We start from the raw sequence: 26,275 nt of genomic DNA on the forward strand, positions 1-26,275 counted from the left end.
CATCCCTGTGAGGCGGCTGGAGCAATTACTATTGTTCCTATTTTACAGCTGAGGGAACCAAGGCCCGGAGGAGCTCCGATGACTCACTGTAAACAGGTTAACAAGCCCCGCTGCTGTGAGTCATCCTCCCAGGCCGAGGCCAGCTGGGCCCCAACGCTGTCCAGATTGTCCTATCAGCTGTCACAGGAAAACCTGCCTTCAGAGTCATCTCAGAGGTGATCCACGCTGTCTCTGAGAGCCACCGCTGATGGCGGGACCACGGAGCTGCTGTCCTTCCCACCCACCCACCACCCACTCCCCGCCAGTGTTCTCAGACCTTCAGGCTGCAGGGCTGAACGTTGTGAGAGATTGATCAAAAAATGTTCTGACCTCTAATTCTCTGCTAAACCCAAGAGGACCTCACCTTCTTGAAACTGCTGTAGTCACACAACAGGCAAGAACTCGGTGTTAAAGAAAATGGAAAGTGACGAGACACTTCAAATCGTTTACACGGAGCCCATTCAGCCCGTGCACTCACAGTCATCTGAGGACCGCACGCAGAGCAGCACCATTCATCTCTAGCAGGAACAGAGCAGCATAATTCATCTCCAGCGGGCATCCCCTTTGACATCTTGCTTGAAAGCAACTACCTTTCAGAGCACAGGGCTGGAAAAAGAGCAGGGGCGGGGGCTAGCATTTCCTTGTGAAAGTGCACATCAAAAGCGAGATCTGCCATGAAATCTGATGTGCTCAGCCTCACATGAGCTCAGCTGTCAGGGACCTCATCCCAGAAGTTCCGATCCCTACCCCCTGAGAAGGGACAGAAAGAGAGGTACCGCCAATTAATTTACTGGTAACCACTGGAGGGTCACTCTTTGACGCTCAGCCAAGAAGGGCATCTCCAGCTTGGGGGTCTGGAGTAGAGAACTGAGTGTGTCAGATCACAGGGCAGATGGGGCCAAAGATGACCTTGAATGAGGCCGTCTGATCCAGGGCCCAAGATCCTCGAAGTCAAGGTCCCTGTGTGAAGTTCCATCTGCCCTGATCTCTGCTCATTTGCACCAAGAGTGCACAGAATTCACAACAAGCCATGGACTTCTTTGGGTCATTTTTTCCCGCTTCTCACATTGTAATGTGCATGCAAATCCCCCTAGATTCTGACTCAGTCCATCTGGGGCAGCCCAAGGGGCCGCATTTCCAACAAGCTCCCAGGTGTTGCTCATGCTGCTCCGGTCCACAGACCACACTCGGGGTCTCGAGGCCTTCATTGACTTTACACCAAAGGCCAAGTGATAACGGCAGAGGGCCAGAGGTCAGGACAGACAGGTGTCGTGTGCAGCCACAGCATCAGTGACAGCAGCACGTGGGACCCCTTCTCTTTAGAGAGCCTCCCAACCCAGAATTCAAAGGTGGCCCGTGGTGTCCCCAAGATAGTTTGATCTTTGCAGCATCCCCTGAAGGCACTTAATCAAGTCACTGTCTTCCTTCCTCTGTTCACCTAGTGCCTACGGTATTAGAAACCAGGTAATCCAAGAGCTCCTGAAGATGGCCATACTCACCCGACAGGGGCTGCTCACCCAGTAACTTCATCGCTCTGCAGGCAGTGCGTACAACGGCTAAAAACCAGCATTCGTGCCAGGCTCCTCGGGGTTTATCTGGAGTTCTCCTCCTATAAGCTGCAAGACCTTAGAGAATGTCTCTGAACCTCCGTTTCTTCATCAGTAAAGTGGGGTAGTGACAGGGTTGAAGTAAAGAGTGCCGATATCTCGTTGAGCTCTCTATAAAGCGTTAGTGCATAGTAAGTTCCCAATAAATTTCAGTTACCATAAACAGCATTACAATCTACTATGATTCAGAATCGAAGATCAGTCTGCCACAGAAATTATCGGCCAGCTACCAGAAGCTGCCTTGGAGCCCAGGGCTTATTGCCTTCCCAAATCTCCCTCTCCTCTAAGATGGTTTTCCCATTGATAAATGGCGGAAGACGGCCTTTTGAGACAGACGCCGGAGATGTCCCGTTTCCAATCTTCCTTTCTCACCCAAACGATAAGCTTCAGGAAGCTTGACGAGCGAGTCTAGGATTAAATGTTTGTGTCAGGTTAGGACCGCTTTAAACACAGTGGGCTGTATTAAATCCTAGGGCTTCCATAACAAATTATCCAAAGCCAGGTGGCTTTGACGTTCTGGAGGCTACAAGGGTAAAATCACTTGTCAGCGGGACCATGCTGCATTTGAAGGCCTGAGGGGAGGGTCCTTCCCTCGCTCTTCCAGGTTCTGCTGGCTCTGAGCATTCCTGGGCTTGTGCGAGCACAGTCCCAGACTGTCTCCACATGAACTTAGTTCTATGTGTCTCTCTGTCCTTTCTTCTTATAAGAACATCAACCGTTAGATTGAGAGTCCACCGTAAACCTAGGATGTCTCAAGATCACTAACTTCAACTGCAAAAGCCCTATTTCCAAATCAGGTCACATTCGGAGGTTCTTGGTGGACACGAATTTTGAAATGACAGCATTCAACCCACTGCAGGGACAATTGCCAAAAAATGGCCCAAGCCCCATGCTCAGCAGTATGTATCCTTTAGGTATACATATGGACTGTGTGGAACAAAGGGGCATTTGGGGGTGAGAAGCCTGCCCTTCTTCCCATCCTTCCTTCCAATGCCAAAGGACCACACCTAGAGGAGCAGAGCCTGGAGCACGAGGAATCTGGAAGATGTCACTGACATAAAACCCACGGCTCTGGAGACATCCAGCCTTGAGGGGTAAGGCCTGGGTGCTGGACAGCAAGGATGAGTCTTTACCGTCTGCAATGCCTGGAGATGCAGGATGGATGGGATGTTCCAGATGCTATCATCTGAAGAAAGACAACACTTGGCTTCACACAAAGACCTCACCAAAAATGTGGCCTCCCCACCTTCCACCTGTCCCTGGAGTGTGGCTGCTCCCTGAGGCTCCACTCTCAGCCCCAATTCTCACTTAGCACCTTCAGGAGTCCAGGGCAGCCACTGGGTGGTCCGGACACAGAGGTAGGGGGTGTAAGGCTGGTTGCCTCACCAGGAGGCCGGACACACCCACCTCTGCACTCAGCACCAGACTCTGCACCCGGCACCAGGCTTTGCACCCGGCACCTAGCTCTGCAGCATGGCTCCCCTGGAAGGCTCCAGCTGATGCAACCCTGGCTCTCTCGCACCAGAAAACCCACCCAACAACCCGCCAACCAATAGCGGCCTGCCCCGTCTCAGTCCTGCTCCCCTGGACCCAATCAGAGCACCCAGTTGTTTCTGGTTCCTCCTAGCCATAACCCCCACCCCCAGGAAGTCAGCGCAACATCTCTGGCCCCCTTTCCCAGGACCAGAGAACCTCGCCCGGGAGCTGAATAAATTGGCATTTAATTTTCTTATACTGGCCTCAGTTTCCTCATTTTAAACTCAGCAATGACCCTTACAGGGGGATGCCCAGTTGCTCATCTCTGCTCCTCTCCTCTTTCCTGAGCTCCAGATGTGATATTTGCCGTCCACTGGAGATCTCCACCATCCACTCTCAGAAGAGCTGAAAGCACAATTCATTCAGCTTTTATTCTTTATCTATACCACTGCACTCAGACTGGCCTCATGCCTCTATCCATAGAACAAGCTTTCTCAGCGTCTGCACTGTTGACATTGAGGGCTTGGTAACTCTTCATTCTGGAGTGGCTGACCTGTGAATCATGAGACATTTAACAGCCTTGACTTCATCCTGGCCTCTACCCATGAGATGCCAGTAATACACTCAACCCCCTGAGTTGCGATCATGAAAAATATCTACAGGTGTGGTCAGATGTCCCCTGGGTGGGGGGGAGGGAAATCACCTGGATTGGGAACCATTGCCACAGAGGAACCTCCAGGTAACGGATCCAAAATGTGAGCGGCAACCTAAACTTAGCCTCCTTCTTCAACCCCCATCCGACTGGGCCTGCCTGTCCTGAGTGCCTCTTCCTCTCACCCTTCTCACATCTATCCCAGCCTCTCCAGCGCCAGTGTTGAGGCTCTAGTTCAGGCCATCCCTGTCCAGCAGCAGAACAGTTGCCTAATAATTCCTTCTGTTGTCAGTTGACAATGACATCCATTGGCTCCATTTCTGTTCAGCCCCTGAATCCTCTTCCTAAAGCAAGCCCCCGGCCACATCACTCCCCTTCTTAAAACCCTTAAGTGGCTTTTCGCTGCCAACCAAATAAAGTCTACGTCAGTCTTGCCCAAGAGAACTTTCTGAGATGAAGAGAAATGCTTTCTACCTTTGCTGTCCAATATGGCGGCCGCCAATGGTTACTGAACATTTGACAAGTGGCTTGTGCCACTTGATTTTTTTATTTTACCACAAGTATAGTAATTTACCATACAGTGAAGGTCTACTTGCTTAACATAGTCTACATTTCCTTAAGTGATCTCTAGAACATCGGATCTCAGCCGGTATTTGAATCAACTGGGAAGATTTTTTTAAAATCCCGATATTCAGTCACCTCTGGGGGTCGGAGACAGGCAGTGGCCTTTTTAAAGTCCCGCAGGTGATTCTTCTGTGCACATGAGGCTGGAAATCATTGCGCTAGACCCTGCCTGCCTCTCCACACACACTTCCAGACACATGCCTCCTACCCAGCTCCAAACAATCCAACTGTGCAGCCATCTGCATTTTCCTAAGAATTCAATGCCATTTGATGCCTTCATGTCCTTATCCACATTCTGCTTCCTCTGCCCAGAATGCTCTCATCTACCCTGTTTAGGAAGGCACCCAAGTTTGGGGGTTAGAGGCCTGGATAGTGATATCACTAAGCAGTCTGTGGGATGAGGTTTGGATGGGGAACGCTCCTGGGTAAGACAGGATTGAGTCCCCCAGGAGTGCCAGGTGGGATGCTGAAACTTTACGTGCCCAGACAGGACAGGACGCCACAGCAACCTCCACCCAAGGAAGAATGTATGAGAAGCAAAACAACTCTGGGTGGCCAGGCCTCCCCAGAAAAGCTAGGTGCCTTGGTTAGCTTTTCCAGTTAGCTAGCCTGCAGCCTCCTAATTCATAAAGCAGGGATAATTACAGTACCTACTTCATAGCGTGGTTACGGGAATTGGGGGAGCTGATACACATTAAGAGCTTAGGATGGCATCTAGCACATGAGAAGCATGTCATACACATCACTATCGCTGCTAGTATCATGGACAGAGCTAAGAGCCTATAAACATTTCATAATAGAGTGTTGTATAGGCAAACTACATTGAACGTTGCAACGTCTCATATGCTGTCTGTGCTTAGCACTTTATTATCTCATTTAATCCTCACAATAGCAATGATGTATTATGGATACGATTATCATTATCCTCATTTTACAGATGAGGGCATTGAAGCTCAGAGTGGTTGACGCCTTGCCCCAAGGTCACACAGCCAATACGTGATAGTGCCAGAATTTGAATTGGTTCCAAAGCCTGTCTATTTCTCAGAACTTTCACTTCATTGACTCTTCACAAGTCTGTAAATTGGGACTCTTCCCCATTCTATCGATGAGGACATGGGCTCAGGAGAGTCACAGCAAGTTGCCCAAGAAGACACAGCAAGGAAGAGACAGGTAGAGTGGTGTTCAGACGGAAGGCTGACTTCAGAGCTGCTGGAGACCTGCCGCGCCTCGCATCTTCACAAAGCTTCGCAAGCTGTTTACAGAGACCTGAAGCCGTTTGGAGCACTGCCTACAAAAGGAAGTAAGGTTTCTGCCTTTGTCATCCAACCGTTGCCATGGTCTCTGCATGCTTTTAGCAATTAATCACCACTATCAATTTCCACTATTACCCGGTTCATTACATTTCTTCTTTCATGTCGATTGCTGGCCCTGGAGCAGGCTGTAGTTCTGAAAAGGGGCAGCTAAACCCACTGCAAAGGCATGCCCCCGCACAGCCACCTGCAGTCCAATCTGGTAACATGGGAAACCACCCAAGGCCTGGCACTAGGACTGCTCAGTGCAATTAAATGCCTGCATCTCCCAGCAGCCACACCTGGGGGACCTGATGAAGAGACACCCAGTAGATAGAGCCAGCCGTCAGCCACTTAGAAACACTTAGAGACTCAGGGTATGGGGAGCCCTGGACAGGGAGTCCGGAGACCTTTGTCCAGTCCCTACTGCTGATGACACTGTGTTCTCACCACTGACTCCCAGCCCCTGATACTGCCCCGGACTGCCCACCCTGGGGCTTAGCATCCACACGCTCACATGCAGCTTTGTGGGGAAGTAAGTAAAGGGATGCTTTTACACCCTTTTTACTGGGTATGTAAGTGCTGACCTTTGAGCCAGCCATGCCGCCCTCAGTGCACTCTAAGAAGCAGTCCTCTTCCCCATCCTGTGTCCTGGCCTCCGGACTGTGTGACGCCACCTGCGCTTAGATGCAAATCCCAGCAGAAAACGTAGCCTCTTAGCCACTCCGCATTCCTGCTGACCTCCTGATGTGCTGGGGAAGCACTGGCTGAGTAGACAGTTGGAATTTCATTCTTGGGACCGGAGCTGGGCCTGCAGGGCAGCCCCTGATCCTGGAGAGGTGCAGGGATGCATGTGGAAGGCAAATCTGTGTGCCTAAGGCTGGCCTGGAGTGAAGAGGAGCGAGGCCAAGGACAGCAGCTAGGAGAGGAGCCAGTGGATTCTTGTGTCACCACGTCTGCGTTCCTCAGCACTTTAGGCTCTGGGTCCGGGTGCAGCTTGGGGGCAAAGGCATGTAAAGCCCATAGCATCGCAGAACCAGTGGCCAAGGAGGAGGATGTGGGGGCAGGGGAAACTAATCTTTAGAAAGGGAATAGCTGATCCATTCCACGGCAGGACCTAGAGAGGGGCCACCTGCCAGTCCGGCATGGTGTCACGGGAAGCACCATCTCTGCCTTGCTCCAGAAGAAATTGCTGGACGTCCCCAGGGGCCCAGCAGAGGGCTGGCAGAAGAGGGTGGGCGCTCTGGGGTCCAGAGCCAGATATGGTCCCAGAAGAACCAGACATGATGACCCAAACTGAAACAGGGGCTTCTAAGCAGGTCCTGTGAGGGTGCACACGGGCCTGGGACCTGGGACTCTGAGGTCAGTGTGATCCCAGGGAAGACTCAAGTCTGGGGCAGCCAGGGAGCTCAGCAGGGTGACAAGCAGGGCGACAGGCTGAAAGGTTTGGCTCAGAAACGCAGCAGGGTGGTGCGTACAGGCAGCCCCTTCAAGGAGTTGGGGAGAGAGAGAAGCAGCAGCTAACCCCCGCCATCCACCGACTAACACTCTGGATACAACGCCCATTCTGCACGAGGAGAGAAGGGCCTGATGAGGAGGAGTCTCTAATACCATGGGTGTGGGGGCCCTGCAGGGTCAGCGCCTCGTTTGGGGTTGAAAAGGAGCGTGGTTTTGGCGCAGTTCAGCTCTGGAGCCTGGCAAAGGGAAAGACTCACCCAAGGTCACCCTGCAGGTAGGCAGCGGAGGCAGGAGGGTCACACGGTGCCTCCACAGCGCCTGGTGGCCTCCGCTCTAACAACACGGAACGGGGAGTGCTGTTTTCTCTCACAGTTGGACACTGGCCTCCTAAGCACCACGTGCCCCAGGCTGCCTTGCATAGAACATTCCCCCATCACATTGCTGATGATTTGTCTTGTAATCATTCCTATTAATTTTACCTTTGGAAGGCCTCTAACATAGTCAGTCACATGTAATGGAGTCCTCTTCAGATTCTGCAAGGTCTTTTGAATCCCTCTTTGGCAAATAAGGAAGTGGAGGTTCAGATAGGCTAGGTAACTTGCTTAAGGTCACATAGCTAATCAGTAGCAGAGCCAGCATTCAGACCCTTTGCCAAGACCCCACCGAAGCGAGTCAGCAAGTCCATATACTTTCACCCACCCATGAGAATCTACGGCTGTCTGTTTCTGGCCCCATCCTAGTCATGCAGACGACAAGAGAAAGGGCTTTCAGTTTCTCCTTTTAAAAACTGCTAACTTTAGTCTTAAAAGACAAACGCCCTGAAGCTGACCCAACAGAATGCTGAAAATCACAGGTGGAGAGGCAAGGCCCTCGGCTCTGCAGGCCTCCCTGCTAAAATGAATCAGCACCAGCTAGACCTCCCTCCAGTTCAAGATGAGATCATCCCCCGAAACAGGAAGTACTGCCTCCCACCAGACCAGTGCGTGCATTTTCTCCGGAGCAGGGATGGGGGTGGCCAGCCCAGGGGTCTGCACTGCAGAGCTTTGGGTCTTTCCCCAAGGGAGCTACAGATATAGCAGGTGCTGAGGTCTTCATGAAATCCGCATCGAGCCTGGCCTTCACGAGGAGACAGGTCCACAGAGCCTCAGTACAAACCTCACACAGAGCGTACAGTGACGAAAGAAGGGCCCCCCTTCCAGAACCGAAGCATGCATGAACTACGAGGATTCCTGTTAAGAACCCAGGTCAGAGGCTGTGAAATGAGAAGGATAAGCAAGAAAAACATACGCCTCCTTGGGGAGTTTGAACTCACAGATTAATCCCTGGGCATAGGCGCCCGGTACAGATTAGCCCAATTTAAACTGACAAAAAATTATGGTAAAGATGTTTCCTCTGCTGAAAAGTGTTTTTGTCATTTGTCTCTTTACATTTTGAGATTTGATCTCTAATTCTAAAGCAATCCATGTTATTTAATTTAAAAAAATGTAAACATAAACTATACAGAGCAGCATTCACTCAAAGCAAAATTAAGCATGTTTGCTAATCCCACCATTTTGTTTAGTCTAAAGAAGTGAATGTGTCACCCCTCTCCTCCCTGGCAGCAACTATTAACTTCCTGGTGATTCCTTCCGGGTCTTTGTCTCTGTTTAAATAAACACATGTTGACATATGCAATAAACAGTAATGATCAAAGGCATTCTAAGTATCTTCCTTACGTAAGAAAGAATAATAAGAATGTTAAATAAGAAGAAAAATTCTAATGTTTTAAAATATAAATAGAAAGGGCACCCTCTCAGTGGACTGGCCCTGCATAGCTGCCTGGCGCCCCGAGCCCTGCATCAGCAGCCAGCCGGGGCTGCAGGGAGTGGCTGTGACTCAGTCTGACCACTGACCCAGGCAGTCAGGGGAACGCAGGCAGGAAATGTCAGGAACCCATCAGGGGAATTGGGCTTATCAATGTGGCATCGGTACCTGCCTCTGGGGAGCTTCAAGAAGTGCTCTGCATCGAGCTGACAGGTCCATTAGTTATCAGCTCTGGCTGTATCTTACTGGACTGGCAACGCAGCCCCTAGCCAGCCAGAACACACGCCCTGATAACACGATCCTGCAGGGTGTGACAGGACAGCGTGCCTTTCCTGACAGTCATAATAAATGCCAATTGCTGAGTAACAACAGCACAGGGCGTCTCGGGCTGTTATTCTCCTTAACCCCCTCACAACGCTCCTGAAAGATAGGTAACTATTATTGACCCCACTTACAAACAGAGAAACCGAGGCTCAGAGGAGTGAAGTGACCAGCCCGAGATCACAGGAGGAGGGAGGAAGGCCACATTTTCATCACAGTCCTGTGGTCAGAGGCACAGGGCGTGGTATCATACTCATCACGTTACCCCGCATGAAAGATCATTTTCTCCCCACTTCACAGATGAGGAAACTGAGACTCAGAGAAGTCAAAATCTGCATCCTCCCAACCAGAAAAGCCCTATTCTTCCCTTCTGGGGCCCAGCGTGGAGGCGGTGCTGGGAAATTCTGAGAAGGGCAGGTTGCATAACATCCTCACTCTCCGCCAAAAGCTGCAAACGCCCACTTACCCCATTCACGAATCTGGGCAATGAGTGGTGGGAGTCAGGGAAAGATATTTTAAAAAATTATCTTCAGTCAGGGAATTTCACAGTATAATTATATAGTGAGGACACCGAATTAGCAGAAAGAAGGGACTGTCAAATGCAGCAGCCACACACCACTGCCTACATCCCCACGCTCGCAGCCAGCTCACAGCCTCCAGGGTGGGCTGGGGAACTCTCCCTCTAGATCCTAAATACACACGACTCTGACCAATAGAGAGACATCACCGGAAGACTCCACCAAGACCAGCGACCCCAATCCCTCACCTTATACATCGGGAAACTGAGGTCCCAGAGGAGAAGCTCCGTGATTGAAATCACACACTGATAGGCTCAGGGACTAAGGGCCGGTCCGCTAGCTCCAGCCCCTGCCTCCAGACCCACCCAGCTCCTTCGAAGCCAAGAGACAGAAATAAACCATGCTTGGGCTTTTAGAGTCCAAAATAAATGCATGTACAGCTCTTTGCATTGTTACCATGGTTATAGATAACAAGGGCTGTGGTAAAGCACAGCAAATTAGTTAATGATGAGAGAGAAACTTCCAACAGTGACACATTCTGCATGAACAAACTGCTTTCCTGATTCAGTGGCAGGCTTGACCCTGGTGGCCGGGCAAATGTGTGGGGTGAGGGGGAGAGTCATTGCGGCGGAGGTGAGAGCAGGCATAGCCTGGAATTCGGGGTCTGACCCCTCCTTCCCTTCTCCTCCGTCACCCAACAGAATGTCAACAATGGAAGACTCACGTGACCTGTTTTGGTCTTGCTTCCCAGGCCGTCAGGAGAGGTGGTGGTTGTGTTCTCTCTGAGACCCACAGGGAGGCGGCAGCTGGCTCTTGGCAGGCTAAATGGTCAGCACTTGAGCTCAGGAGTTCAAGACCAGCGTGGACAACATAGTGAGACCCTAGCTCTACCAAAAACAATTTAAAAAATTAGCCTGGCATGGTAGCATGTGCCCGTATTCCCAGCTACTCAAGAGGCGGAGATGGGAGGATTGCTTGAGTCCGGAAGTTCGAGGGTGCAGCAGTGAGCCGTGATCATGTCATTGCATTTCAGCATAAGAGACAGAGCAAGTCCCTGTCTCAAAACAACAACAAGGGATTTGGCATGGCTAAAGACTTAAGTCTTCCAGGAGGCCTTGCTTGATCACTCAGTGAATTTCCTCTTTGTCCTCAAGCTCCTGAGGCACCTGGCTCCAGTCCTTACTGTGGTGCTTTGAAAAACTGGCTGCAGTTCTTCTCCCCGCTGTATCCACACCTCCTGGCAATGTGACTTTGCTGCTTCCTGGTGAAGAGAAAGAGGCCACTTCCCTCCCCTTGACTCTGGCCTGTACTATTGACTCATTTTGACCAACAGAATGTATGGCTGTGCGATGAATACTGAGTCTTTTGTCTCTGACCCGGACTCTCGTGTCTTCTGCCAGAATCTATGAAACAGTCAAACACTAGCCTATTAGCATGTGAATAGGGTAAAAAGTCAAATCTCAGTTCTCATGCAAACCAGCCTTGCTCTTGCCCTAAGACCATCGCAGTCTGGATTATATTTCCTCAGCCTGGATTATATTTCCCTCACCAATCCACGTGGTTTACTCTCTAGCTTCCTTCAAATCTGCATTAGTCCTGGTCCTCTGAGAAGCAGGTGACGCAACGGATTAATCACGCGAGGCTTTTATTACGGGAAATGCCTTGCAAAAGGAAATAGGGATGGAGCAGAGGAAGTTGGGGGTTGTAGCGGGATCATGATGCAAGTCTGACCCAAAGGGAAGGAGAAAAGAGAGAAGGTAGAGTGGAAGCCTTCTCTAGAGCTGGGCAGGCTGAGGAAGTTTTGACAAAACCATCAGGGAGTCCCTGAGCTAAAGTGTGCTGATGAGGAAGTCCCACGTCTCCCAGGAGACATGCCCTTCACACAAAAGCAGCAATGAATTTCAAAATGAAATAGCTGTGGCCTTCCATCAGTTATGCTCCCTGTAGTAGAAGATCTTGCAAGACGCTTTATCGTGGCCACCAGAAGGCCTCTGCTGCGATGCCCAGGTCTTCCCGGATCACTCCATGTGGAACAGCAAGTCCCCCTCCGCACCCTGTCATTCTCTTTTGCTTTATGCTTTTTAATTGCTCTTATCACCACTGATTATATAATTACTTGCTTACTTTTAAATTTTCCCGTCTCCGGCCACTAAAAGGTAAACCTCATGGCAGAAGAAATTTTTGTCTATTTTGTTCTCTGCTATATCCTAGGACATTGAATTGTCCCTGGCTCTCAAAATAAAAAATGGCTAAATGAATTAGTGAACAAATAAATGAATCAAATAAAAAATGTTTCCTGACAGGTGCTGAAGGGCCACTTTCAAACTGTGTCAGCCCCATGTTATAGGCTGAATATTTATGTCCTCTGAAAATTCATATGCTGAAGCCCCTATTCCCAATGTGATATTTGGAGATAGGGCCTTTGGGAGATAATTAAGGCCAGATGAGACAAGGAGGGTGGGGCCCTCATGATGGAATTAGTGCCCTCATAAGAATAGGCCAGAGTGTTTGCTCTTTCTCTCCACAAACAGACGGAAGGCCATAGGAGCACACAGCAAGAAGGCAGCCATCAACAAGCCAGGAGGAGAGTCCTTAACAGAAATGAAATCAGCCAGCTCTTGATCTTGGACTTTCTCACCTCCAGAACTGTGAGAAATAAATGTCTGTTATTTAAAACACCTGGCATGTAGCATGTATTTTATTATAGCAGCCTAAGCTGACTAAGACACCCCAAGTTCAATGTTAGGTAACACTTATTAGTAAGTTTTCAGAACACAAGTCATGTTCCAAAATAAGCATGTCTTATTCTACATAACTTCGAATGTCAGCAGGAAATGGGACCACCTTTCTTACGGATGCTACTAGTTGACACCGAGACAGGAAATTGTATATTCGTAACTGGTAGTGACAAATATATATAGGGAAAGGAAGGGGACAATATCTTTGGTAGAGCATCTAATTTTCCATTCATTTAAATTTTCTGTCTCAAAAAATTCCCATCTCCTCCTGGACAGTTACACCCAGCAGCGTCCCAGAAGACATGGTGTCAGGCGACAGTGGACTGTCCTTGAGGTCTAATCAGCCCCGGAGCTCTGGGGCAGTTTTCCCTACCTTGTTACCATGGCAACAGAACCCAGCTGCAGGTACCCACCTGTCAGCAATACCAGGGCCAGACTCTGGCTGCTTCTGAACGTGCCTGTCGGTGTAGAGAAGGCGGAAGCAAATGTGAAAAGGCCTCGCGTAGCCCCAGGAAATTGTAGGTGGCAGTTAGGAAGCAGGTCCAGGATGCAGATCTCTTCTCAGCTGGATGCGTCAATCTTCTTGGTGTGTGCACAAAACCCCAAGGCTGCCCTCTTTCTGAGGCAGGCCAGCTGTGAGCATACAAGGGACCTTGACTCCTATAGGCAAGCACTCGTGGGTTCAAAATTCAGGAGAGGCAGCCACCATCATTCCTGCTTCCGCCCGAAATTCTTAATCTGCTTATACCGGAGGCTCAACCCCCAAATCTGTACTTGTTTCCATGTTCACTTCCAAAGCAAAAGTGGGAGTCCAGGATCCATCCTGTTCTCCCATCTGTTGGTCCCTGCTTACCCATGTGACCCTCTCCCCAGGACCTACTCTGTCCCCAGAAGCAGTGACAGCTCCAAGGAGACAAAAGCCATGCCAAGATGTCTCAGTCCCAGGTCACCAGGCCAGGGGTCCAGGTTCTGTGATCCCTTTTGCTGCTGAGGCCTTCAGGGAGCTCTCCTCTCCTTGTCCAACCCCCAGAGAGAGCCATTGGCCACCCCTCACCATGCCGTACAAGCTTCCTGGGCCAGGACCCTCCTTCCTCTTTACTTGGCCATTGCATCAGCCTCCTAAGTTATCCCTGCTGCCACTCTTCCCTGCCTGCTGGGCCTTGAGATCCTGAGGATCTCTCAACACTTTCATGAATGCCACTCTTCTGACTCCTGGCCCAAACCTCTTTCCATCAGGGCTCAAAGCCGATTGATACGGTTTGTCTCTGTGTCCCCACCCAAATCTCATGTCAAATTATAACCCCCAGTGTTGGGAGCGGGGCCTGGTGGGAGGTGATTGGATCATGAGGGTGGTTTCTAATTGGTTAGCACCTTGCCCCTAATGCTGTCTCGTGATAGAGTTCTCACGAGATCTGGTTGTTTGAAAATGTATAGCACCTTCCCCTTCACTCTCTCTCTTCCTCCTGCTCCACCACGTGAGACTTGCCTGCTTCTCCTTTGCCTTCCACCATGATTGTAAGTTTCCTGCAACCTCCCCAGCCATGCTTCCTGTACAGCCTGCAGAACCGTAAGTCAATTGAACCTCTTTTCTTCATAAATTACCCAATCTCAAGTAGTTCTTTAGAGCAGTGTGAGAACAGACTAATACACTGATCCTCAGAGTAGGCCAATGGTAATGATCTTGGGGGGAAGAAAGGACAATTGCTGTGACATCCCCCCATTGTCTTCATGTCCCTGTCTTTATATATACCCCTAACCTTCTCTCCTCCCCTAGGCCAAACAAAAGCCTCAGTTTTATTAACACAAGCAACCAGATCCCAGGAGAACAAGGTGTCCTCCGTGCCAGACGCAGGCACATGGCGGCTCTGCTCCAGTCAGGGTGCCCTGTGATGTCAACAGGTGTGACAGTAGTATTTTCAGCTGTAGGACTACTCACAGATGCAAGTAGCAGAAACCCCACACAGCATTCCACACATTGATTCTGTCCTGTAAGAAGCCAGAGGTGCGGCAATCCCAGGTTTGATCAGTGCCACAGGTCAACATTATTAGGGTTCTTTCCGTTTGCCCTTTCTACCACCATCAGTTTGAGAGGCCTCATCTTCCCCTCGTGGTCTCAGAATGTCCACCACAGTTTCAGGCATCACATGCAGACCAACAGGAAGAAGGAGTAGGAAATTACGTCAGAACCAGATAATCTTTTCCAGAATGCTGGGTACAGTGGCACATTCCTGTAGTCCCAGCTACTTGGGAGGCTGAAGCAGGAGGATCACTTGAGCCCAGGAGTTCCAGGTCTGCCTGGGCAACATAGCAAGACCCTCTATCTCTAAAAAGAAGGGGAGGAAAGAAACAAGGAAAATATTTCCCAGAATTCTCCTGATTGTCTTCCCATCACCATCTCCTTGGCCAGATTTGTGCCCACGTCCGTTCCTATGCCAATTGCTGGCAAGGGAAATGGAATTGCCATGTTTAGCTTAAAATAATAAAGAGTCACACCCCCTTGGGCTAGAGCAGGGTCCTAGTCACCTAATGAACTAAACTGAGTTGGCTGCTGAGGAGACAGACGATCAGCTGGTCTGCCTAGATATTCATACTTAACTGGCTCCAGCCAGGTATGGCCTGTCCCTCCTCTTTGAGAATGATCCCAGGCCTGGGCCTGGGAGCAGAAGACTGGGGAAAGCAAAGGACCAGTGGCAGATAGACACTGCGGACAATTCTGCAATGGTCCAACCAAGAAAAGACGGAGGCAGAACAATGGCAGTGGTGGCGAAAAGAGAAAAGAGAAGACAGATGCAAGAAAAATCTTAGCATTAGAATCAGTGAACTGTGGCAACTCTCTAGATGTGGAGGATATGGGAAGAAGGGGTGAAAGATAACTTGGAGTTTTCCAACCAGGGTAATTTTGAGTATGGTGAAGGCATTGGTATTGATTGGGCTGGACGTATTTACTCCGGCTCACTGGGAAGGTCTATGTGCATGTGTATAAAACTTGACTGGTTTTCAAGGCTTTTCCATTCTCATCGGCTTCATTGGTTCCTCTCAGCAACTTTTGCAAGGCAGGCAAGGTGGGACGGGTAATAGCATTCCCATTTTACAGGTAAGGGGAATTCAGTCTTTGCCCAGGAGAAACTGCATCCATTTTCTGGCTTGAAAATTTGAAATTTCTTCTTTCTCTATGGTTCGTACCAGAGGTTCTTTTATTGGTCAGTCTCAAAGGGATCAACTTCCTTGTATTCTATTTAAATGATATTTTTGAAGCATCATAGTTGGCTGTTTATATTATTATAATAGATTAGGGAAGGATTTTTTAAGCATTACTTTCACTCAGAAGCTGAGAGAGAGAGAAAAAGAGTAGAAGGGAAGGAAGGAAGGGAGGGAGGGAGAAAAGAAAGGAGGAAAGTGGAGGGGAGAGAGGGGACGAGAGGAAGGAAGGAAGGGAGGGAGGGAAGGAAGGAGAGAGAAAAAAGAGAGAAAGGGAAGATTAAAAAAGGAAAAGACTAACAAATTTAAATTTTTAGAAATAAATATTGCAAAGACCATAATAAATAAAATCCAAATGCAATCGAGTAAAATACAGTATTTGCAAATCATATTACAAAGGGCTAATTATCCTAATTAAGAGATTTTCATATCAATCTTTTAAAAAGAAAAAATACCAGCAAACAAATAAGAAAGTGGTAAAGGAAATGAAGATTTCAGAACGGAACATTTGTTGAACCTACGAAAATATACTCAACCTCAAATTAAATGTGCTGATAAGTTATTATTCACCTGACAGTTTATCAAGAAGCAAAAAGATTGACTCTGTCTTTGTGAGGTGTAAGAGAAACATGGATTCTCATACGTTGTGGCAGAAGAATGAACTGTTATGAATTTTATGGAAGAGAAACAATATCTATCATTATTACAAAGATATGTGTCCTTTCAACCTGAAATTCCGCTTCTAGAAATTTCTTCTTCAGAAATACTTGCACTTGTACCATATTACAAACGTACAAAGTATGTTACAATATTATTTGTAAAACAAAACATTGAGCACTACCTAAAAGCCTATCAGTTGGAGACTGGTTATTAAATTGTGACACACCCATTTTAAAAATCAAGAATTTTGATTGAACTGATACAGAATAACCTTTAAGAAATGTTAACTGAGAAACAAAGTGCAGAGTATACATAGTATAGTGCCATTCACACAAAATAAATACATTTATTTAGTGGTGATTGCAAATAGAAACGTAGAACTTCCCTGGAAGGATAAACAAGAAACTGGTAACACAAGTTGCCCCTGGGGAGGGAAACTGAGTAACTGGGAACAGAAAAACAGAGACTTTTTTACTATAAATGCTTTCATAGTTTTACATTTTGGTGCCATATGAATTTATTATCTCTGAATAAATTAGATACAAAACAAAATTGAAATGAAAAGCACACTGAAAAGATGAAAACTTTAATTAGCATGTGCTGGTTTCGTGTGATAGAAATGGATATTGTTTCAGCTCTGTGTGCTGCATAATGAGTTACATAAATTTACCAGCTTAAAACAACACACATTTATCATTTCACAGTCAGAAGTCCAGGCACAGCTTAGCTGGGTCATGTACTCACAGTCTCTCAAGGGTATAATGAAGGTATCGGCTGGGTTGCAGTCTCATCTGGAAGTCTGACTGGGGAAGAATTCAATTCAAGGTTATTCAGGTCCTTGGCAGAATCCATCTCCATGCAGCTGCATGGCTGAGGGTCCTGGCTCTTTGCTGGTTATTGACAGGACCTCTCTTAGAGTCTAGAGGCTTCCTGCACTTCCCTGCCATATGGGATTCTCCAGCCTGGCTGCTGCCTTTATCAAATCCAAAAAGGGCATCTCTCCCCCGTTCGCTAAGATGAAGTCTTACATAACAAAACATAATCACAGAGTGAGATCTCACCATATTTGCCGTACTGCATTGATGAGAAGCAAGTTGCAGGTTCCACTCACACTCAAGGACAGGGATTACACAAAGCATCAACACCAGGAGGTGGGGATTGTTGCGGAACACCTTAGAGTCTGTTTGTTGCAGATAAGATTTTTGAGGAAACAACTTAAGCCTCTCTGTGTTTGCATGTTTTTCTTAATGGACGTTTATTGTGCAATTCCTGTATACCAAGGGCCATATTTCGCAGTAGAGTGGCAGCAGGAAATAATATAAATCAGCTATATGTGTTCCCAGACTTGTCTCTCTCCCCTCCTGCCTCCCAGCTCAAGGTTTTGGGGGCTGCCTTCTGAACGTATCCTGCCTGTGCCCAGGTCCCCTGAGGAATCAGGGTGGAGAGGTCCGGTTAAAAAGCTCAAGGCCAGAACAGAAAATGAAACCCTGCACGTTCTCATTCATAGGCGGGTGTTGAACAATGAGAACACATGGACACAGGGAGGGGAGCATCACACACTGGGGTCTGTTGGGGGGACTAGGGGAGGGACAGTGGGGGATAGGGAGGTTGGGGAGGGATAACATGGGGAGTAATGCGAGGTATAGGTGACGGGGGGATGGAGGCAGAAAACCATGTTGCCATGTTTGTACCTATGCAACAATCCTGCATGACTGCACATGTACCCCAGAACCTAAAGTGCAATAAAACATATATATATATATATAAGCTCAAGGCAAGAGCCAACACAGGAAAATGCAAAACCTCATGTGTGCTGTACTGAGGACTGTGGAGCTGTAAGATGGAGACAACCAGTAACACACATGGGCTGCTGAGCTGTCCACTGTCCCCCCCACTCCCATCAGCCCCCGGCTGGCTCTCCTAGCTATGGGAGATGCTGACTGTGGAGGTGACAGGCGTCGAGGGCCTACTGAAATCGCGGCGGGGAGAGGTCTTCAGGCATCCCAAGTTCTTTTTGACCAGTCCCCTCCAAAGCACCATCTTTGTCTTGGGAGCCCTCTCACTGCTGGGATCTCCTACCCTGCGTCAGAGTTTTCCCCACACCAAGAAATGAGAGCTTCTATTGACCAGCACCCTTAGGGGTCCTCGAGGCAAGGCCAATCTGATTGAACCCGCCATGACCTCCTGTCTCCTCTGGCCACACCTGTTCACTCCCAAGGTTCCCACTCAGAAGATCGATCACGGATTTTCTCCCAGATCCCTTTGTAATTAAACTTTTGTGATGGAAGTTCCTTAGGTAGTCCTGGGCCTATGCATTTCATACTAGACTTATAAGGGTACCATGTACCTTAAGGTGTCACCAGTGTCACTATCACAGCTACTATGTATTGACTGTTACATGTCTCCGGGCTCTAGTCCTGCTAGATGGGTGTTGTGAATCCCCACTTGCGGCATGCGTATCCTCAGACCCAGAGAGTTTTAGAATTACCTGAGGCCACCTGGCTCATGAAAGAAGAAGCGGATTCAAACCCAAGCCTGTGGGACTGAAATCCCTTTTCTTCCTTTCCACATGGCCACTCACCGCTCAATAAGTCCAGGTCGTGCAGTGAGCATTTCAGTGCAGCCAGCATGCGGTAACTCAAGGGATCTCGGACTCCTTGGATGGGGCCTCTCACACCCATGGGGAGACAGCCCTTCACTGACTTCCTTCTGGCAACTCTGCAGAGAGGTCTAGGGATGCCCTGTGCTCAAAGCTCAGAGCCCCTTTCTCTACCGTATTGAGGCACCCAGGCCTCCTCTCCTCACCTCTCCATGTGGTAAGAGAAGAACTACTTCCGGGACACCCTTAGGACTGCCACATAAGGCAGCAGCACCAGACGCGGAGCTGAGAGGCGTTTCAAAGCCATTTGCTCCACAGACGTCCTTCAATGCTTAACTACTTCTCCATCATATCCCCCCAGAGATCTATCAGCTTCTGCATGCATTCCTCCAGTGATGTGACGGTGAGTTCACTGCTGGGCTTCGACAGCCCATGCCAAGCCATCCCAGGCCCCCCACAAAGGGTTGAATGTAATGGCCCAGCCGATGAGGGGACCTCTCACGATGTTAAGACACTGGGAAGCACTTTCAGGTGGAGAGATTTTTTAAAAAAACTAATTACAGAAATAAGCCTGCATATCCTGCACATGTACCACAGAACTTAAAATAAATTTTAAAACACTAATTATGGGGAAAAAAAATTACAGAATGAGAAGCTAAACCTCAAGACAAATCTGATTACCCCCCTCTCCCCACAGGTCCCCATCTTAGTCCATTCCGTGCAGCTGTAACAGAATACCTGAGACTGGGGGATTTATAAACAACAGAAATTTATCACCTACAGCCCTGGAGCCTGGGAAGCCCACAGTCAAGGCATCGGCATCTAGGGTTTTGTAAGGGCCTCCTTGGTGCATCCTCACATGGCGGGAGGCAGAAGATCAAGTGAATGAATGCTACATGCAGCCTTTTTTTATAATGGTCTTAATCCCATTTACAAGGAGAGGAACCCCCATGGCCTAATCACCTCTTAATAACCCCCGTTCTACGGCTGGGTGCAGTGGCTCACGCCTATAATCCCAGCACTTTGGGAGGCCGAGGTGGGTGGATCACGAGGTCAAGAGATCGAGACCATCCTGGTGACATGGTGAAACCCCATCTCTACTAAAAATACAAAAAATTAGCTGGGCATGGTGGCACGCGCCTGTGGTCCCAGCTACTCGGGAGGCTGAGGCAGGAGAATTGCCTGAACCCAGGAGGCGGAGGTTGCGGTGAGTCGAGATCGCGCCATTGCACTCTAGCCTGGGTAACAAGAGCGAAACTCCGTCTCAAAAAAAATAAAATAAATAAAATAAAATAAAAATAACCCCCGTTCTTGATACCATCACATTGACTGCTAAGTTCTAACAACTGAATTTGGAGGGGACACGCTCAAGCCATAGCAGTCCCTGTCCCTCCGCCCAGGACAGTGCTCAATCTCTCCCATGTGTCATACAAATTCCTTTGCCTTCAAAGGGCCCCAGCATGATGACCCAGGCCCATGGCCCATGCTTCCTACTCACTCTTCATTCCCGCTAGCTAGCCCAACCATGCAGCTGCTCCCTAAAAAAAAAGACTCTGGCCAGACGCAGTGGCTCACGCCTATAATCCCAGCACTTTGGAAGCCCAAGGCGGGTGGATCACCAGGTCAAAAGATCGAGACCATCCTGGTCAACATGGTGAAACCCCGTCTCTACTTTAAAAAATACAAAAATCAGCTGGGCATGGTGGCACATGCCTGTAATCCCAGCTACTCGGGAGGCTGAGGCCGGAGAATTGCTTGAACCCGGGAGGTGGAGGTTGCGGTGAGCCGAGATCACGCCATTGCACTCCAGCCTGGGTAACAAGAGAGAAACTCTGGCTCGAAAAAAAAAAGACTGTTGCACTCCCTATCTTGAGAGATGACAGTTCCCCCTTCCAGACTCCCCCTTCCCCTCCGCTCTCCATAGGCTCTTATGCATTGTCTGAGCCTCAGTTCAGTCATCAGCTCTTCTGTGAAGGCTCTGCCAGCCCCCCAGGAATTGGTCCCTCCCTTGCCTCCAGGCCTCTTGCAGTGCATGTAACAACATAAATAGCTTCCAGGGCCTGAACAGCTCATAGGGTACGAGGCACTGCGCTGGCTCCTGAGCGTGCCTCAGCTCTCGCTTTCATTAGAACCCTTTGTAGAAGGCATCATTAACCTTAAAAATAAAAGCAGCCAATGAAAATAGACTTAGAAACACTGCGTAGACCAGGATCACAGGGCTGGCGGCAGATCCAGAATTTAAATCCAGGTCTCTCCTCTTCCCACGCCTATAGTGACATCGCAATAGGGATACTTCCTCCCCCTCTGGGCCAGTGTTTCTTAAACTCTTCTAGACTTTGGCCCTTATTAACAAATACATTGCATATTACAATCTAGTACTCACCTTCACACACAAATTTTCAGAAAATAGTATCTACCTTTCCACTTTCAGTCCATCTGATCTTCTCTGTTTTATTTCATTTTCTTACATGCTGGTCATGATCCATTAAATCAATTTTGTGATCCACTAATGAGGTGGGGCTTCTCTGTTTTAAAATACTGCTGTGGATTGGCAGCTCCTGCGTTTACAGGTCTCGCACAGGGCTTGGGGCACAATAAGTACTCACTCAATCCCCAAGCCTGACTTCCACAGAGCCAGCCCTGCGCCCTTGCCTTGAGAAATAACTGATCCCTGAAAGCCAATACAAGATCCCTGAGACCTCCCAACCTTGGTGCTGAATCCATTCCTCCCAGTGTTAAATTCAGAAAGCAGCAGAAGCTTTCAGAAGAAAGACTGGGGGTTCAGCCTGGCTAGGGGGACATGGCTTGTCAGCAGGTCCAAGACAGCAGCACTGTGTGAGGCTCTCTGGTCCCAAGGCCCGAGGTGGTCACACAGCCTGGCCTGGGGCAGAGCAGGAGTGGCAACGGTCAGAGGCACAGACTCAGACGCTGTCAGCTTCCTAGGCCACACTCCATGGGTGGCCGCATGTGCCAGCCGGGCAGTGACAGGCCAGGTGAGTTTCATCAGCCCTGGAATTCGCCTCTGACTAAACAATGACTGGGCTCACCAGGACGATGGATTCTAAATTTAGCACCAAACTCTGGGAAACTGGGGCATCTGCCCCCACTGCCTGCGGCAAAGAGGGCTGCAGAGTGCTGCTTCATTCCTCCCACTCCGCCTGGACTGTCCCACTGCCCGGGAGTCCCGCTGACTCACCTGGGGCTGCCAGGGTGGCAGGAAGCACACCTTTCCCACCTCCTCTGAAAGGCTGCTGTTCAGCTCAGGGAAGGGGGTGCAGGTGAAACCTTCAGGGAGCTCTCAGTTTCTAAGGCCTGATAGGTGCCCCAACTGCTCCATCAGTACCTGCCTCTGCAGCACTCCTAATGCCTCAACCCCCAGCCTGAACTGAACCTAGTCCCAACCAGCTCTATGCAGGGGTCCTCGGGCCTCTGTCCCATTCTGCCTCTGTACTCTGGAGCTGAGGGGAGTCTCCTAGAGTTGGGCAATGATAGCTCCAGCTCTATCATCCAGACCTAAGAGTTTTTCTTGCCAGAGTGAGTGCTGGGTATAGACACAGCTCTTAAGTTGCAGGTGACAACTGGGCTCTCTAAGTCCTTGGGTCATCTCCCTTCATCCTGACAAAAATGGTGTGAGGTAGGGACTACGATGAACTCATTTCACATAGTGGAAAACTCAGGCTTGCAGAGATTCACTAACTTGCAGGACATTATACATATGGGCCAGTGCAATACCAGACCCCAGCTTTTAATGGCCTCGCTCCACTTGCTTCTGTGCCTGGAAACCTGCCCTAAATTTGGGCCTGGAACTTTGCCCAGCTCTGGGTATCACTGGCCTCCCACAGCCTGTGAAACAGAGCCTGGGTTAGGATGAGACTCTAGAGCCTGAGTCACTTGCTGGCTGTGTGCCCTCGGTGTGTTAATTAGCCTCTCTGAGGCTCTTTCCACATCTGTAGAGGAGGGGTGGCTTTGTAATCTGTCCAGTTGGCTAGGCCGGACTCCATTTTTTAGAATTCCCTTCCTCGGGTATTTCTGGCTATGGCAGCTCACGGGAAACCTTCCAGCTACAGCTTTGCAGGGCAGCAGTGAAGCTGGCAGCCATTTTGTAGGTTGTCGCTTACCTGCCTGCCCACCTCTTTGGTGTGGGGCCTGCGACTTTTCTACCTTCCCTGAGATCTCTGTTCAGTCTGGTCAACCTCTGAGCCAGGCCTATGTGTTTACCCCCATGACAGGGCACCAGCCTTCCTGCAGGATGTTCACTGCCCAGACAGGAGGCACAAGAGCTTCACCGGCTCACAGCCTGTCCTCGTGGTTTCTGTCACCCCCTGGTTGGCCTGGGCCTTGCCCAGTTCTAAAACTGAAAGTCTCAAATCTCAGGAAACCCCCTCAGTCCTGGAAATGCAGAAGAGCTGGTCCCCTTGTTCCAGTTTGGGCTTACGGGGTCCAGCTGGGTTTGGCTCTCTCCTCCCGCTCATTCATCTCCCTTCCCAGCGGCTTGCCCTGTGGAATTCAAGGTTCTGCATTAGATGCAATGAAACAGCCTCACAGAGACTGCTTAACCAGCCCCCACATCATGAAGGTCAAACTTCTGTAACAAATTCTGATAGATAGTTGGGGTGGAGGTGGGGCGAGAGAGGAGAGAGTTATCATGTGGTAACAGTGTTTGCCTCTCGGAGCTGTGAGCATTAAATGAGATACACACATGCACAGGGCCTGCCACAGAGGTAGCCATCCATCCAAATTAGATGTCATTCCTTTCTTTTTTTATTGCATTTTAGGTTTGGGGGTACATGTGAAGAACATGCAAGACTGTTGCATAGGTACACACACGGCAGTGTGATTTGCTGCCTTCCTCCCCATCAGCTATATCTGGCATTTCTCCCCATGCTCTCTCTCCCTAACTCCCCACCCCCCGCTGTCCCGCCCCTATAGCCCCCGACAGACCCCAGTGTGTGATGCTCTCCTCCCTGTAGATGTCATTCTTGTTATGTAACCTTTGGTACTTAACAAGGGTCACAAATTGATGGTGTGTGATATGTAGCTGATCCTCGGAGCCACAGACTGTAGCTGAATCTAATCTAGGATGATAGCACTTGTCTTTGGTGGAGATATTAACTGGGAGGGGCATCAAGCATCCTGCTGGGGTGCTGGCCAAGTTCCGCCTAGATGGTGGAGGTGGTTACATGGTGTATACATACGCGAAGCTTCACTGAGCTATACATGTAAGCTGTGCACACTTCACTGCAATATGTTTTAATCCAACAAAACATTAAATTTGAAAACAATGTTGTCATGGATAAACCAGGAAAACTAATTTCCCTCTGCCATCAGTTTGTTATATGAGCTCATGTAACATCTTTGGAGCACAGTTATCCCACCCATAAAATGCGCAAGCCTTACCAGAGTTCAGAAAACTGGTCCATATGATCTCCCTGTCTCCAGATTCTCTGGATTTCTTTCAAAATAAACAGGAGAGAATAATTAGCTGCAGAGGAGGCCCATGAAGAATGGAGGCATGTCCAGTCAGCAGGAACTGGGCTGTCCTTTATGGGTGCCTAGTTCTTGCATTTCTAGGCACGGTCCTTTGGACAAAAACAGTTGTCGCCTTCTGTCTATGCAGGAAACACCTATATGAACATGCTTCAGCATGCCAGCGATGCTGTGGACCCACATTAGATATGGCTGTCCGGGCTTGGTGGCATTCTCTGGGGGATGGCAGGGAAGGTGTATGCCCGAAGACTCATCACCTGGCGAAGGAAGGATGAAATGTCCATGTCTGTAGACCTACTGTATGCTCAGGTGATTCACACACCATCCCATTTACCCAACAATGGCCAATGTGCAGTCACAAAAAAAACAGACATGCATGAACTTCGATTGTATATTCCTCACTCATTTGCATTTCCTAATTTGTTACTATATTTATACAGCAAAAAAAAAACTATAGAAATTAGAAATAGAAAAATATGCAACTGTCAAAGAAGTTATTTTTTCTCTCCATGGCAAGGGGTGAGTGACTGCGTTCTGATTTCAGGAATCAGTTGCACATAATCCTAAACAGTTCTAAATTAATGCAAAGTTAGGCAGTTATTGCACCAGCTGTATCACCCAGGGACTATGATTGTCCCAATCGCCACGTGTTTGATTTTAACTTTGATTAACTGCAAACAGACTCGGCTGGAGGCAGGGAGACTGCATGCGAGGCTCCGTCAATAGGAAACAGTCAAGGCACTGCTGAACCCTGTTGCTATAGCAACAGCACAGCAAAGCTATGTAGTTGTTAACTCCTGAGAGAAAAAGCAGGACAAAAATTAGTGTAAAGTTATAGTACAATTTGGACCACAGGTATTTAACCTCCTTCACCCCAACGCTCCTGTGAGCATATTCAGCATGTTCCCAGCTAGCTGGAGCTGTGCTCTCTCTCTTCTAGCTCGGAAACCGTATCTGAACCAGTGAGAGTACAGTTATTTGCGGATGATCCCTAGAATGGAGCTTTCAAATCACACAGTGCAAACAAATCCCCTGGGGGCTTTGTTAAAATGCAGAAACTGACTTGCAAGCTCTCAGGTGATGTGGATGCTGCTGGTCCACAAACCACACTTTGAGTAGCAAAATCCTAGTCTAGACTGCTTAACTGGAACAGGCATGTCTTGTTCTCTGCTGTATCCTCCAGGTCTAGCATGGTACCTGATACAGAAGTATGGAGGGGGAGGGCAAGGAGGCTCAATATATGCTGTATGAATAAATGAGTGAATGAATAAGGAATATCAGATCCATTCACATGCTTATACTGACCTTTTTAATGAGAAAAGTAATGCACGCCCAAGGTAACATCATGAAACAGCAAGGCTTCCTTCCTCTCTGGGCTTCTGGTCACCTTTTGACAGGTCTTCTGGTCCTTATTTTATTTTTTCCTTTTAGAAAGTGTTGTTAATATACATCTTTTTCTCTGACACAAATGGCAATCTATTACGGGCATTGCTCAATGTCTTGTGGCTTTTTTCATATCTATGCTGGGGATTGCTGAGTCTGAATCTTTGTGTCTGTCCCAAAGTTTAGGTGTTGGAACCTAACTTCCAAGGTGACAGTGTTGACACAGGGCTTCGGGAGGTGACACAGGGCTTCGGGTGGGACCCTCATGAATGAGACTAGTGACCTTAAAAAAGAGACATGAGGGAGATTGTTAGCCCTTTCGCCTTTCCAGCCACGTGAGGACACAGAGAAAGCACCGTCTGTGTGGAACTTGCCCTCAACAGACACTGAACTTGCTGGCCACTTGATATTGGACTTCCCCGC

At 48.8% G+C, this 26,275-nt stretch overlaps 1 long non-coding RNA gene across 1 annotated transcript in view; it reads left to right on the forward strand.

Moving 5' to 3' along the window:
- Window positions 1-8,825, forward strand: part of LOC119468304 — a 103,059-nt gene extending 94,234 nt beyond the window's left edge. The window contains exon 2 of the long non-coding RNA XR_005196969.1: window positions 5,336-8,825. This is a non-coding gene — a long non-coding RNA (uncharacterized LOC119468304). The remainder of the gene's footprint in view (window positions 1-5,335) is intronic.
- The last annotated feature ends 17,450 nt before the right edge of the window (window positions 8,826-26,275 follow it).

This window comes from Cebus imitator, unplaced genomic scaffold (genome assembly GCF_001604975.1).
Source record: "Cebus imitator isolate Cc_AM_T3 unplaced genomic scaffold, Cebus_imitator-1.0 Scaffold410, whole genome shotgun sequence".
Lineage (NCBI taxonomy): Eukaryota > Metazoa > Chordata > Mammalia > Primates > Cebidae > Cebus > Cebus imitator.